Here is a 14,683-nt window from a genome sequence, read left to right as displayed (position 1 = left end):
AAATGAAAATGCTCCCACTTGAATCATCATGGATCTTCATCCATCTTGCTCCTTTGGGTCTTCACTTCATGGGCTTCTTTTGGGCTAACACCATTTAAATAACTATTCTATTTACATTAAATAAAGGTTATGAAAATACTCAACGGTACGCAGACCGTATTTAGATTACAAAAATACATCACGATACGCAGATCGTATTTAAGAATCTATGGGCCATACTAGTCTATATATAGCAACATAATATCATATATTATAAAAGTGCCATATAATAAATCACTCAACATGCTTGTCTAAACTATAACATCTGATGATCATAATAAAGACAACGCATTTCCTAAAATATCTTATATTTTAATCATAATTAGATAATATCATATATTATTCATGACGGTTCATAAAATATCATATATTATAATTTAGTCATGAGATAGAATCAAATCATATTTTAATCTAGAAAGATAAATCATATTTAATCTTCCATGATTATCCTAACTAATTTAGGAGATTCTATCCTAATTACTAGCCAATCAAATAATTTTAAAATCAATTACATCCTAATCTAATTATGGGATAATCACATTTTTTAAATCAATTATTATCCTTTTGGAATATGCTCAGAATATCCTCATCAATCTTATCCTTAATTAACCACTTTAATTTAGGATAATTATCAAAATAACAAACTAAATATGGATAATATCAAATATAACAACTTTTGAATATTTGATTTTATCCTTAAACAAAAAGATTTTATCCAAATAAAACCAACTTTATCTTTTAAAATAAAAGATCATATTTTGAAAATATTTTAACTTATCCAAAATAAAACCAATTTTATCCCAAAATAATTCGCAATTATCCTGAAAATAAAATTTTTTTTTTTTTTATAATTTCCGCAACCACCAAAACGCCGGCCACCGTGGTTGGCTAGCCGAAGCTAGCCACGGTGGCTGGCTGCCGTGACAGCAGCCACTGCCTCAAGGGCAGCAGCGTGGCAGCTGCTATGCTGGGCTGCAGGCCACCGTGCGTGGCCAGCCGAGGCTAGCCACGGTGGCTGGCTGCTTTGCAGCAGCCACTGCCGCGCAAGGCAGCAGCAGCACCGAGCTGCAGCCGTGGCAGCAGCCGTGCAACGGTTGCACGCTGCTGCCCACAGCCACCCTAGACCGCCGCCCTCCCTTCCCCTCCCTCTTGGACGCCACCTGGTCGGCAGCCGCCGTGGCTGCGCCACCCAGCCGCGGTTGCCGGCCAAAATAAATTAATTTTTTTTTTTTTGTGTTTTATTGTGTTTTAATTTAATTAAAATAACATTTATCCTAATTAAATTAAATTAGTCCATAAGATTAAAATTAAATCATATTCAATTTTAAAATAGGGTTCATCATAAAATTAATCCCAATTTAATTTTAACATTTAAAATTAAATCTATGATCATACATAAAACATTTTTATGCATGAATCAAACCAATTAAAATTATGAAACATAAAACAAATCGAATTAAAACAAAATCAAGCACAAAAATCATATTTTAGGGCTTGGAATTTTCGAAACTGGGGTTAGGGTTTTCGAAATTTTCGAAATACTAGGGCATAATTCGGTCTCTTTATGGCTATTTGAGCATAATTAAATCGCATTTAACCGATTCCAAAAGTTTAATCACATTAAATATAATAATTGAACCATAATTAAATTAATTTCTCCCTCTTAATTGATTATAAAATTAACGTGGACATCAAATAATCGTATTATTATGATCTAGCGCGTTAATGCAAGAGGCTAACTGATACCACTGTAGGAGTTTATAGGTACTACGCAGCGGAAATAACATACATGAATCATATTCAATAAAGTACCTAATCCCAAGAATCACATGCATAACACACAAGACACATAATCATACCTTTGAAGCGTGAATTCCACGAAGCTATTCGACAGGCAAATCAGGGAGAGAATAGAGCCCCAAGTGTTGCTCCTCTACTTAGTCCACGAGATTCGAACGAGCCGTCCACCAATACTAGATTGGTCGAGTGATTGAGGAAAACCGCGATCACCACCTTTTCGGACAACCGACCACCGCACGAACCACCACCACCACGAGACACCACCGCGCCTAGGAGGAGGAGAGAGCCGTGAGAGAGGGAGTATGAGAGGGGGTTGGTTTCGTGTTTGCTAATTAGGGTTTGATCTAAATGATCAGTTAATTCCTTACATGCAAACCTAGGCACCTAGTCTATTTATAATCTCATTATAATTAGACTAGGGCACGAAGCCCAATAGCCTCTCAAAGCCCCATACATGGCCGGCCACCTAGAGTGATGAGGCCCATGATGGGCCTCGTTCTCTAATGCTCGATCTAGCCCCTTTGTGTGACCTTATAGGATCCGTCCAATTGGGCTTTGGCCTATTTTACTAGTCCAAAGATCGTACGTACCTCTAGCTATGGCAAAACGACGACCCAAATGTCCGGACTTAATTATCTCCATAATTTGATCCAATTATATATCTAGTAATTGCACACGACAAAGACATAACTCCTTCAATGGGGTGGTTACGGAAGCGGTGGGGGCAGGTGGTGGTATGGGGTGGTGCGGCTTTATTTTTTTTTTTGTTTTTTTAAAATGATTTTCCGATGGAATTTCTGTCGGTAATTTCCGACAGAATCATTTTTCGTCGGAAATTTCCAACGGACTTTCCCAAACCCAGAAAAACCTCTTCCGACGCTAAAATCCGTCGGAAAAGGCCGATTTTCCGACAAGCACTTTTACGACGACACTTTCCGACGGAATTCCGTCGGAAACACGATTTCCGACGGAAAACAGGATGTTTCCGACGGAATTTTTCCGTCGCTATTAAGCTGTTTTCTTGTAGTGGAGAAAATTGTCTCAACCAACGCATCACGTGTGTTAATGATCGATGGCGAAATGGTAGGTCGTTGGACTACCCTCCCCAACCGGTCGAACAAAATTTATAACACTTAACCAACCCTTATACAAGTATAGTGGTGAGTCAAGGGTCGAACCCAAAGGAATGGTGAGTAAACTTCTATTGTCTATGGCTAAGCTATTCCGAAATCAAGAGGTAGGGTTGTAACGCTAAGACTAAGTCGAATGCAACAAATAAACTTAAAGGAAATCAAATGTGATAAACACTAGGGCTAGGATCCACATGCATTCATAATGAAATCAATCAATTTGGGAAGTCAATCAATTAAGTCAAGCAATGTGAGGGAAAATCAATATTGCAACCAAAAGAGCATATCAAGCTATTCCCCTAGAGGTCTAACTAGCGTCAACTACGATAAACTCTAGCTAGGAAACGTCACAAGATACCTCAATCGTGTAAATGCAAGCCACAAATCAATGGTCCGTATCAATGTGAACTTACTATGCAATCTAGTGTGAATAACTAGGGTGATCAAGCCTAAATTAAACACACACATGCACAAAATTAATCAACCAATTTAATCACATTATCAACTCAATCAATTTCCCCAAATTAATTTCAATTCATTACTAATACATGCTTCACCATTACCCTAGCAATCAAACTACTCACAATCCATTAAGAACATCAAAATCAAAGCTAAACTAATCAACAAATTCATATTCATCAATTGAAATCAAACTAAATCAATCAAACTATCAACAAACTTCATCAATCAACAAAACAATTGAAATCAAACATAAGATTGTATTAAAGAGTAAAGAATTCTTACAAACTTGATAGAAATCAAACCAAATGTAGCAATCTTCAATCATCAATCATCAAAACCAAAGTTTCTCTCTCTAAAAATCTAAGAACAAGTGTTTTCTCTCTCTACCCAAAAATTCAATCTAAAACTAATTCTAATCTATTCTAATTCTTTTCTAATCATTCTCAATGAATTCTCCCTCTAAAAATAGAAGGAAAGACTACAATAAAAAAGATACAAAGGAAAAGTCGGTTAGATCGTCCAAAAAGAGACCCACGAAGGTGCGGCCGCACAAGGGAGAAGAGCGGGCGCACGAAAAAGGGTACGGAACAGGGCACCCAGGGAGGTGCGCCCGCACCACCCTGGTGCGCGGCCGCACCACCCTCCTGGGCACTTTCTCTCTTTCTTCGTCCTAGCTCATCCTCGTGCTCTCGTCTTGGTGATGATGATGAACACTAAGGTAGGCAGTCTTGGAATGGATATTTTGGTGGGTTCAAGGCAAAGATGATGCCCCCACCGCATGCGTGCACCGATCACTTGACTTGCACCTTGCGCTCCTTCAAACTTGAAGCCCAAAAGATGAACATGAGGCATCCAAATTGATGAGAAATATGAGAGGAAGGCTTGAGAATCCTTGGAAACACGATCAAAACCTAAAAACAAATGAAAACAAACAAATAAAAGGGAAAAAGAACAAATAAACAAAGAAATGCACAAAACAAGGAAATTAACTACGGAAAGCACAAACTAACGAAATAAAGAACAAAACTAAGAAAAGCTAAGGAAAAGTGCTATAAAATGGAATGAAAATCATCCTAAAAGAGATCAAATGAGTGTCATAAATGACACTCATCAGTTAATAAGAAGTATAAGAGAAGAGTGAGAAAAATATCTGCAGCTAACCAGGATGTTCATTGAAAATTATGCATACAGAACTTAATAAAATCATGCATGTATATATCACTAAACTAAATTTGTGTAAATGCTTGCAAAATGTTTTGTATGCAGTCAATCTAAGTCTAGCTTGTAAACACTGAATTAGCTTGCAAACACTGAATTGTATTGTATAAGAGATATAGCTATCTAATCTAGGTGATTTGAAATCTAGCAGTAACACAAGCTAAGTTAAATTCCCAAACCATCAGTGCAACCTAAGGAAAATGGGTCAAATTTTAGAAAGCTGCGTAAACTGACTTATGTTCAGCAAATTTATAGAAAAATCGATCAGTCTTGTCTAGTGTGTGTAGATAACTAATTTCTCCAATTAGCATAATACTTGATAAGTCAAAAACTCTTATTTTATCAGTTGGGAACTTCTGACAGAAGGGGCACTAGAACAACAGAAGCAAAGTGTCATATATATATGTGAATTTCTTCTGTCATAAGTATTTCACCAAAATTGACATCAAGATCTTCATTTCTTTGATCGGCGCCATTGGTTTAGGATTCGAGTCTGCTGCCATGATATCAGTTATATAACCTACTGATACAGTAGGATTTCGGAATATCGAGTAATAAAGAGTAGTAAGCTTTAATTGTACAAAACCATGAAAAAACCCTCTAAGCTCACAAACCACTGCACTAAGCTACCTTGCTTAAGCCCGCGATATGATTTGTTCCAACTGTAAACATTATTATATGGGTTGAGATCAAGAATACAATTTGGTGATTCTATATAAACTTCTACTGAATTATTACTAACCAAATTAAACTGAGGGATATGATAATGATTTAGGGCCTGTTCACATTTACTTAATTTCAGTTCAGCTCCAATCAGTTCAGTTCAATTCAGCTCCAAGCAGTTCAGTTTAGTTCAATTTAGTTCAGCTCCTTGTTTCCTTCTCTCATAAAATATTCATTTCAGCTCAGCTCAACTCAGCTCAGTTTACTTCAGTTTAGCTCCAATCAGTTCAGTTCAGCTTAATTTAGAAAATATGAACAGGCCCTTAAACTTCATTAACAAAGTTATGTAGAATTGCAGATGGACTATTAATTCAAACTATAGCATTATGCACATCAAATAAGTGCGTGTATTATGTGAAGATTGGTTGTTGAGTTTTGCCTAATTCTTTTTGTTTTGGGTGTAAACAATGGGACCTTCGGCAAGGTCCTTTCTAGGGGGCTGAAGACTGGACTCAGACCAAGAGATGACTGGGCTGAGGGTTTCCTACACAGTAAACACACGTAAACTGCCTTGGGGGTTGTGCCGAGGAAGGCCCCTCCGATGCCAAAGTCAATACAGTGTAGAGAGAATGAAAAAGTTATACAAGAGTATTAATTGCTTGAGGCTATTTGTGAATGAATGTAATATGGGAGAAGTGATGGTTTTTATACCTTTGCACAATTGGAGATATGGGCCGCAAGCCAAATGGGCTTGCCACATTGACTGAGCTGTTGACTTGGCATGGATGGAGAGTTGAACCTTTGACCTTAGGCTTGTAATTGAATCATTTATGGACAGTCCCAATTAGTCTAAATTGGACCCAAACACTTTTATCAAAGACACATGTCATGTCTTTATATATAATTCATACTCCCTCCGTTTTTTTTGTTATTATTATTAAGTGCAAGTGCAACAACTCTGCACTAGCTATTCATTCTGTGGCTTTTAATTGAATTTTTTTTCTTACTAATGCATAAAAAACAAATGTAATATGACATTGGATTAATTACGATTATTTTCATAATTTCAACACTTGATAATTAATACTAATATATTTCAAATATATATCAATAGACAAAGCTGTATATTATTGACAAATGTATCTAGTCAGTGTAACATTACTTCAAAAAAGATAGTCACGGGATGGTCCATATCACATAAAGTTTCACGGCCAATATCCTCATCTAATCATGGGATCATACCTGAAATAAAGCTATCAAATAAACAATTCATCAGCCAAATTACATGAAAAGCTACATATTTATCATTATCATTATTGAGATTATATAAAGTGACAATAGGCATGATTTTTTGTAGCTTTTAGTACTAAACAATTAAAGATTTAAACATACCATCATCATCGTTGTCATCATTTACTCGTTATATTACCATAAAAGTTGAACTAATATATAAAGGGTAATGCTATATGTAGCCCTAAGGTTATATATAAGCATTAAATACACTCTTGAAAATTATATAAAATTAGGAATTCATGACAAAAACACGCGTAAATCAGTGTAGTTAGTGACTTAGTGGTTATATTTTTATGATTTCTTAACTTTTTACGATTTTTAAGTGTAAATTTAATGCTTATATGTAGCCCTAGAGGCTATGTATAGCATTTTCCATATATAAATACTACAGTTGTAAGATTCATGGAGTAATCAAACACCCTGGCAATCAAACTACTCCTCGGCCACTTTAAAAAAAGTTGTAGAATATAAAGAGGAATGGTGGGATCATGGTTGGGCTTAGTTCATTAGCACTTGGGCCTAAAGGTTTTTAAAGGTTATCCAAAGATAAAGTTGAAAATGCAGAAACAATGGCCTACTTTGTTAGTCCAATAATTGTACTACCTCCGATCCAAATTACTCGCAATTTTGGAATATTTTATATCTCACAATAATACCTCAAAGTTGCAAGTAATTTGGACCGGAGGTTGTATTAAATTACAACAAAACTAGGAAAAAAAAAAAGGAATTTCATAAGGCATCTAAAGATATAAGTCTTGTTTGACAATTAATCGTAGTTGTTAGTTGTTTTACTACCGGTTAGCTATTGCATTTGTTGTCTTAACTATCGAATTGTATTACGGAGTAGTTATTTATGTAAATTACCGATAAAGATATCTAAATAATTATTTGTTGGGTACATATTTTTTCAAATTAATATAGGATAGATACACTATACATTTTGTTTTATTTTACACAATTATTACATACTCTTTTGACTATGTTTTGTGATTTATATGTTAGAAATAACATAGTTGTGTAAAAATATTTTAGAATCGTTTGAATTTATACTTTAATGTATTAACATATTTTTTTTTTTTAATCAAATATAGTTAAATTAAATATACTAATGGTAAAAATACAATTATTTTTTTTTAAGGCAAAAATATGAATTTCTTGATATGCCATTAGAGACATAGTTATAATATATAATCAATATAACTTAAATGTTGTATGTAAATTAACGATGATAAGAAATGTTTTTGACATCACTTGAATGAATGCATTCATGCAATAATATGTAAATATCAAGTGTTTCAAAGTACTGAAAATGGAGATTTGCTATGATGAAAGTAATTGGGAAAGGGGAAAAAAAAACAAAAACAAAAACAAAAAAAAAAAAAAACAAAAAAAAAAAAACAAAAAAAAAAAAAAAAAAAAAAACAAAGATGAAAACAAGTGGGAAAAAAACATATTTGAAAATAAATTAAGTTGAATCACCTGAGAATGGATATCTAAAATTCTAAAGCTAAGTAGAGTACAACTAACAAGGAAAGTGAATGAGGTGAATAAAATGGATGAAGCGTCATTTGGGGAAAATGATGGATTGATGGGGGGTTGGTTAAGGATAGTAAGTACGGGTCTAAATCCTCTGTCCCATTTTTCATGTTTCATTTGTGTTCAACTTAATATCATTGGTTGTAATAATTACAAGGTCCCACTTCTCAAATTTTAAAAGGCAAATAAATATTTTAAGAACCAATCATATATAGTGGAACACCAGTGGGACACAAATTATGGGACAGATGATTTTCTCCCAGTAAGTACTCCGTATATAATTTCAATGAGCTTTAGGGCATAACTGTCATTTCACATCTACATCTTCAAACCTCTAAATGAAAAACTCCTTAGAGAAGCAACCTAGGGTAAATGCATGGAAATTTCTCTAGGATAAATTTCCGATATATGTCAAATAATAAATCTTGTGTTATAACGGATGCATAAATGAATAGATATTGAATGCAAGATTAACAAGTAAACATACATAGATTTAACATAGTTTACCAATGCAATAATGTGTTGGCTATGTGCACAAGAAAACGAGGATAATAGTTTTATTGATCTTGAGGAAAAACAAATTATAGATTCAGAGCAAATTATTAAGGGCCTGTTCACATTTACTAAACTAAGCTAAACTAAATTAAACTAAACTTATTGGAGCTGAGCTGAACTGAACTGAGCTGAAAAGAATATTTTATGAGAGAAGGAAATTAGAAGCTGAACTGAACTGAAATTAAGTAAATGTGAACAGGCCTTAAGACCAGTCATAAAAAAACAGATTGCGATTGTCTATAAAACCTGTAATGTTATATCTCTCAAAACCTACAGATAAGATTATAAGGAATACTGATAAAACTCTCATATGTTATAATTACATCCAATATAAGGCCCCGTTCACTTCACCTTTTTTTTTTGCTGAACCGAAATTATTTTTACTGAAACAAAATTATATTTACTGAACTTAAATTATTTTTACTAAACTGAAATTATTTTTGCTGAACTGAAATTATTTTTACTGATTTTCTATTACTCGTATGATTCTTCTTTAAGAAAATGAATTTTACTGAACTGAAATTATTTTACTTAATATTATTTTTATAAGGTGAAGTGAACAGGGTCTAACTATGAATAACCATAAAAGGGTTATATAATACTCCCCAGAAATAGTAAATAAATCCCATAATTAGGAAATAAACCCCAGATGAAATTAAAACGCATGGGCATGCTATGTATGCTACGCCCAAGTCCCACTACAAAAGAAATGAGGTAGTAACTTCATCGTTGATCTGAGTTTCCTAACCTAGCACGAGCGAGCTGAGCGTGCCACAACAAACTCCTTGCGATTCTTAACGAAACCTTCGACGATGATGAGGCATGCCCATGCCTCCATGTAGCACTGGTATGCCTCCATGCTATCTCCTAGCTCCGATTCAAGACACATTTCTTACATGTTGAGTTGCAAGATTGTGTTTCCGTAGATTGATTGTTGAGCATCTATGAATGACAAAAGAAATCTAGAGGATTAATGAGGAGATAATCCTATCTTCCTATAACGTATGTATGCCAAGAAATAAGTAGGTTGAGAGATTAAACATATATCCTTCTTACTAATTGAGGGAAAAAAATAAATAAATAAATAAATAAATAAAAAAGAAGAAGAAGAAAGAAACTAATTTGTGAGATTAAACACTTTTTTTTTTTTTTTTTTTGAAACTAATTTGTAAGATTAAACACTTAAAATCAATATAATATGTGCTATTTTAAAAAGCTCAGAGATGTAATATAGACATCATCAATAGCAGACCTTGGACCAAAAAGTTAGGGGATCGAGCCATTGCCCGCCGCCGCCCAGGCCAAACAAAGATCGGCCCCTAAATACCATAACTAGGCCCAGTGGCGGAGCCACTATAGGAACATGGGGGGACAGCTGTCCCCCATTTTCAAAAAAAAAAATTAAAAAAATTATTTTTGTAAGCATAAACAGTTTCAGTAAATAACAATATATACATTATAGGTGCAACTAGAACCATAAAGGCTGAATATGGTCTGGTGGTAGTTGGCCTTAGAATAAGGCTTGTTTCTTCCTTCATTTCTAGGATCTGAGTCTTCACAAATACATATTTTTGTTTAATTTTTATTCCTTTTTCCTCTTTTGAGATTTTTTTTATTTCATTTTATAGTTTATACAAAGTGCTCCCATTTAACTTCTTTTTCTTGATTTTGGATTTTTCCCTTTTATTTACTTGTATTTGGATTTCATTATATAGTGAATAATTTATACTTAAAATTGGGGTTTACGAACAAAAAATTATTTTTTTGGTTGATAAGTTTCTTAATATATATGCAATGAATCTTTTAACCACTCCTCTTTTGTCATATAAAATATTTGTCATATTTCATATGCGATTTTAATTATATATTAAGCAATTATGTTATCAAAATTTTTTGTCGATTTATTAAACATTTAAAATTTGTCCCTCCGGATTACAAATCCTGGCTCCGCCACTGACCGGGCCACCAAGTGAGTTGTGTTTGCCTAGCACACACACCTCACATGATACATGTGTTAGAATATTGATTATCCCACACGATTTGTTAATCTAATTAGTAGACAATAAATTTTAGCATTAAAATAATACTCTTATGAAGTTGGGACCCATAAGCATTTTAGAGCGTTGATACATAGACTATATTGTCTACATAATTATGAAAAGTTTATATCATGTAAAATGACCATAGCACCTTCGTGCTTAGACTCCTAATCCGTTCACCATGCTTGGCTGAGCCTACTTTCGTGTATCATCAATTTATCATATATAACTAGTGTGCGGCCCAGGCGATGCCCCGGGTTGCTAATTTACACTTGTTTAATTTGCTAATCAAATTCGACCATTTAGATAGTAATTATAAGACTTGTTGGTTTCGAGTTTAAATCTTGTTATAAACATTTTCTAATTGTCAAACTTAGGGCCTATTCTCATTGACTGAACTGAACTGAAATGAACTCAGCTGAAATGAACTGAACTGAACTGAACTGAAATGAATATTTTATAAGAGAAGGAAATTAGGAGCTGAACTGAACTGAACTGAACTGAACTGAGCTGAACTGAACTAAACTCAGCTGAACTGAACTGAACTGAATTTCAACGTAAGAGAACGGGCTCTTAGTCATTACATAATGGAAACAAAGAGTATAATAAAAGTTAACTATAATTTAAAAAACATAATGAATAAATGGCTAAGATGGTAAAACTTTTAACTTAAGATTTGTTGGTCTTAAATTCAAGTCTTGTTATAAGCATTTTTTAGATGCAAACCTAATACATGTGAAAGTGACATGTCATGTTTATAACGACATGTGGCGCATATTGCTAACATGTCGAACTTGAAAAAAGTGACACGTGGAACATATTCTGTTTTAGGAACGCTTTTTAATATATAAAGTATAGATAGGCTCATTCAAGATGTACATCTTATTAAATGTATAGGCCATATAAGCATTGTTTATTTGTTTGTAATATCATGCCTTAATTAAGGCCTTGTTTAGTTCACCTTATTTTTTCTTATTATTTATTTCAGAAAAAATAAGTTCAGATCAGATAAAAAAAATGCCGATCTCAGATCAGTTCATCATTTTATGTGCAGTTTTTTATCGCTAAATATCTTTAATTTCGTAATTAAAAAAATTATGGAACAAGACTCCGTTTGATATATTTTTTCCGTATAAATTATCGTATACTTAAGGTCAAAGTTTAACCAAGTCTGTCAATCTGTCATTCAGAATTTCAGACCAAATCAAATGAGTTCATATAAGCAAAAATAAGGTGAACCAAACACCTCCTAACACCTTTTTTCTTATTTTGACACCAATAAACAATGGATCAAATTATCATCAGTAAAGTAATACGGAGTATTAGTTTAATTAGTACAGTAGTGTTTTTTTTTTTTTTTTTTGGTAAGGGAATTAGTACAGTAGTTGATTGCAGCTTTGCAAGAATATAATTACAATACTAATATGTATCATTATTTAGACTGCTTTAAGTGATTATTAATAAACAATAACAAATAATTGCATTATTAAACTTATCATCATCACAATTAACATCATTATATACATGTTTTCTCTTTAGATCAAATTATTATTATCATATAACTATTCCAGCCATCATTGTAAGTTAATAGTGTTGGAAATAATACAAAGGAAGTTTAATTTATTATTTTTGGAGGAAAACTCTTTAACCCACATTAGTGGGATAAGGAAGATTTTACTTGGTTTAAAAATGTGTGTTTGTACTTTGATGTTTGAAGTGCTTTCCCTATTGTTGTGGGCTAGAGAGGGCATCCCCACACGTGCGCCACCGCCGCCGTCCGTCCGATTCGTGGCACGTGCGCGGTGTGGTGGGGGTCGTAACTAACGTTCCAGTTTTTATGAGATCGTTTAGTTACGAAGCCCGCAACAACGTTTAACTCGATTTTTTGAACGTTTGTAACTGTCCCTGATTTTACTCCCACGATTTATTTTGTGGCTTGATTTTCTCCATTTTTCATCTTCTATAAAACTGAGTTTTTCGTGGCTATTGAAAACACACATAAACAATTTCCTTTCTCTTTCTCTATTCTTCTTGTTTTCCTCTAAATTAGTTCTGAGCATATTGTGAGTTCCTAATCTCTCTTTTTGAGTGCACATTAAGAGAGATTGTTGTGTTCAATCTTGGGGGGCAACGCCATCTCCGATTGCACCATAGTCGGGGCGAATTTTGCTTCTAAAAAATTGTTATAAACACGTCACAGCTTTATTCATACATTAAACAAATTCGACCCACATACCAATTTATATATCTTCTGATTTTGCAGTGTCTTTACCTACAAACAGCACACTGCCACTGACCGCCTAAGGAAAGATTAATGATGGATCACGCTAATGGGCGGGCTCAACCCGGCCCATTGTAGTTTTAGGGAAACAAAAATTTAAAATAAAAAATTAAAAAAAATAAATAAAATCAAAATACAAATTGTGAATAAAAAACCAAGTATATAAGGACAGAAAATTAGAAATTGAAAAATTGATTACTCCTTAAATGTGGGACAAGCTGGATGACCACATTACAGCAGCACACGTTGGAGATTGTTGCTTATGCTGTAATAATCTTTACATTAGGAATGACGACCAAATCACAAGGTTTTGTACATAAAATCCAAGAAAATAGAAATTCAAAAATAGGAGCGTTTCTAAAATTAATTAAATTTCAAAAATATATCTTATGTTGACGTTTTATTTCCATCTATGTAAACAAATTTTGCTCTCAAAATTTTCCTAAATGGCAAAACAGTACAGTACATCTCTATCATTCCTATTTTCCGAAACTCTTTTTATGTTTTTGGGTAGATAAAGAAATTTTTTTAATCAGTTTTACCTGTTAAGAATGGGGGAAAGATAATAGTATTTTCACCTTTAAAGAGCCTCTAAATAGATTTTAAATCTATTTAGACTGTTTACGATTAATATATACTTGATTCACCTTATTTCCCCGGGTTTAATCTGTGTTATTATATGCAAAGAAAGATGGCGATAATATTTATCTTTTGTCAAAAAGGATAAAAGATACTATTAGGGTATTACCTTCTGTAAAAGTTTTCTAATCAAATTATTTACAGTTGTTTTCTAGTTGTACTCTATAATTAGTCTAAGGATTAAGTTGTTAATGACTATTTTACATGAACTCCTTTGATAAAAGAGTACTTACAAAAGTTATAACGATTTAAAAATAGGGTACATTGATTAGTAAACATAATTATTACTATATTTTAAGTTAAAAATAAAATATGGTACCGTGATCTATATTGATTATTATTTTTGCGAATGTTAGCGGGTTTATTTGGAAACGTTTTGAAAGTGTTCCTTAATTATGGTAACTTATTAATTAATTTCATCCATGTCAATGTTCTCTGTGATTCGACATAATGTATCAACAATATATATTACTCTTTTAGACGTATCTTATTTGCACATGAGACTAGGGTTTGTTGAATCTTATACATAAGGTAGGTGTTAAAAGTTTGTAGCTTGGCTTGCCACATCATATATCTAAGGTACCTTATTTAAAGACACGATATTCCTCAATGTCTGGTTACAATACCTTGTAACTTGCATGAACACTACACTTTTTGTATTTAATTGAATTTTTACAAGCATTGTAGCTTGTTCAGCATGATGTTTGTTTAATAACAAGTAAAATTACTATATACGGAGTAAATAACTTGCAAGTAGATGTTAATTTATATATATCATTATAGATACTCAATAAATTCTAAATGATTAATGTGTTGATGTTGTTTAACAGTCGAGGAAATGGTATGACCAATAAAAGATATGAAAATCTTTGGAAACTACTTTCTCGGTTTCTCCTAACATGTGAATATAATTAAGATCTAGACTAACATGATTCACACAGTTTAGCTTATCACTTACACCTAGACCTTCCTTCGTCCATTCTCTTCACTAATCTTTACTTATTGATCCGCACTACACATTATTGAAA

This window comes from Chenopodium album, chromosome 20 (assembly GCF_948465745.1).
Source record: "Chenopodium album chromosome 20, dcCheAlbu1.1, whole genome shotgun sequence".
Lineage (NCBI taxonomy): Eukaryota > Viridiplantae > Streptophyta > Magnoliopsida > Caryophyllales > Amaranthaceae > Chenopodium > Chenopodium album.
The sequence above is the reverse complement of the archived record's forward strand: the minus strand, read 5'-3'. Positions refer to the sequence as shown.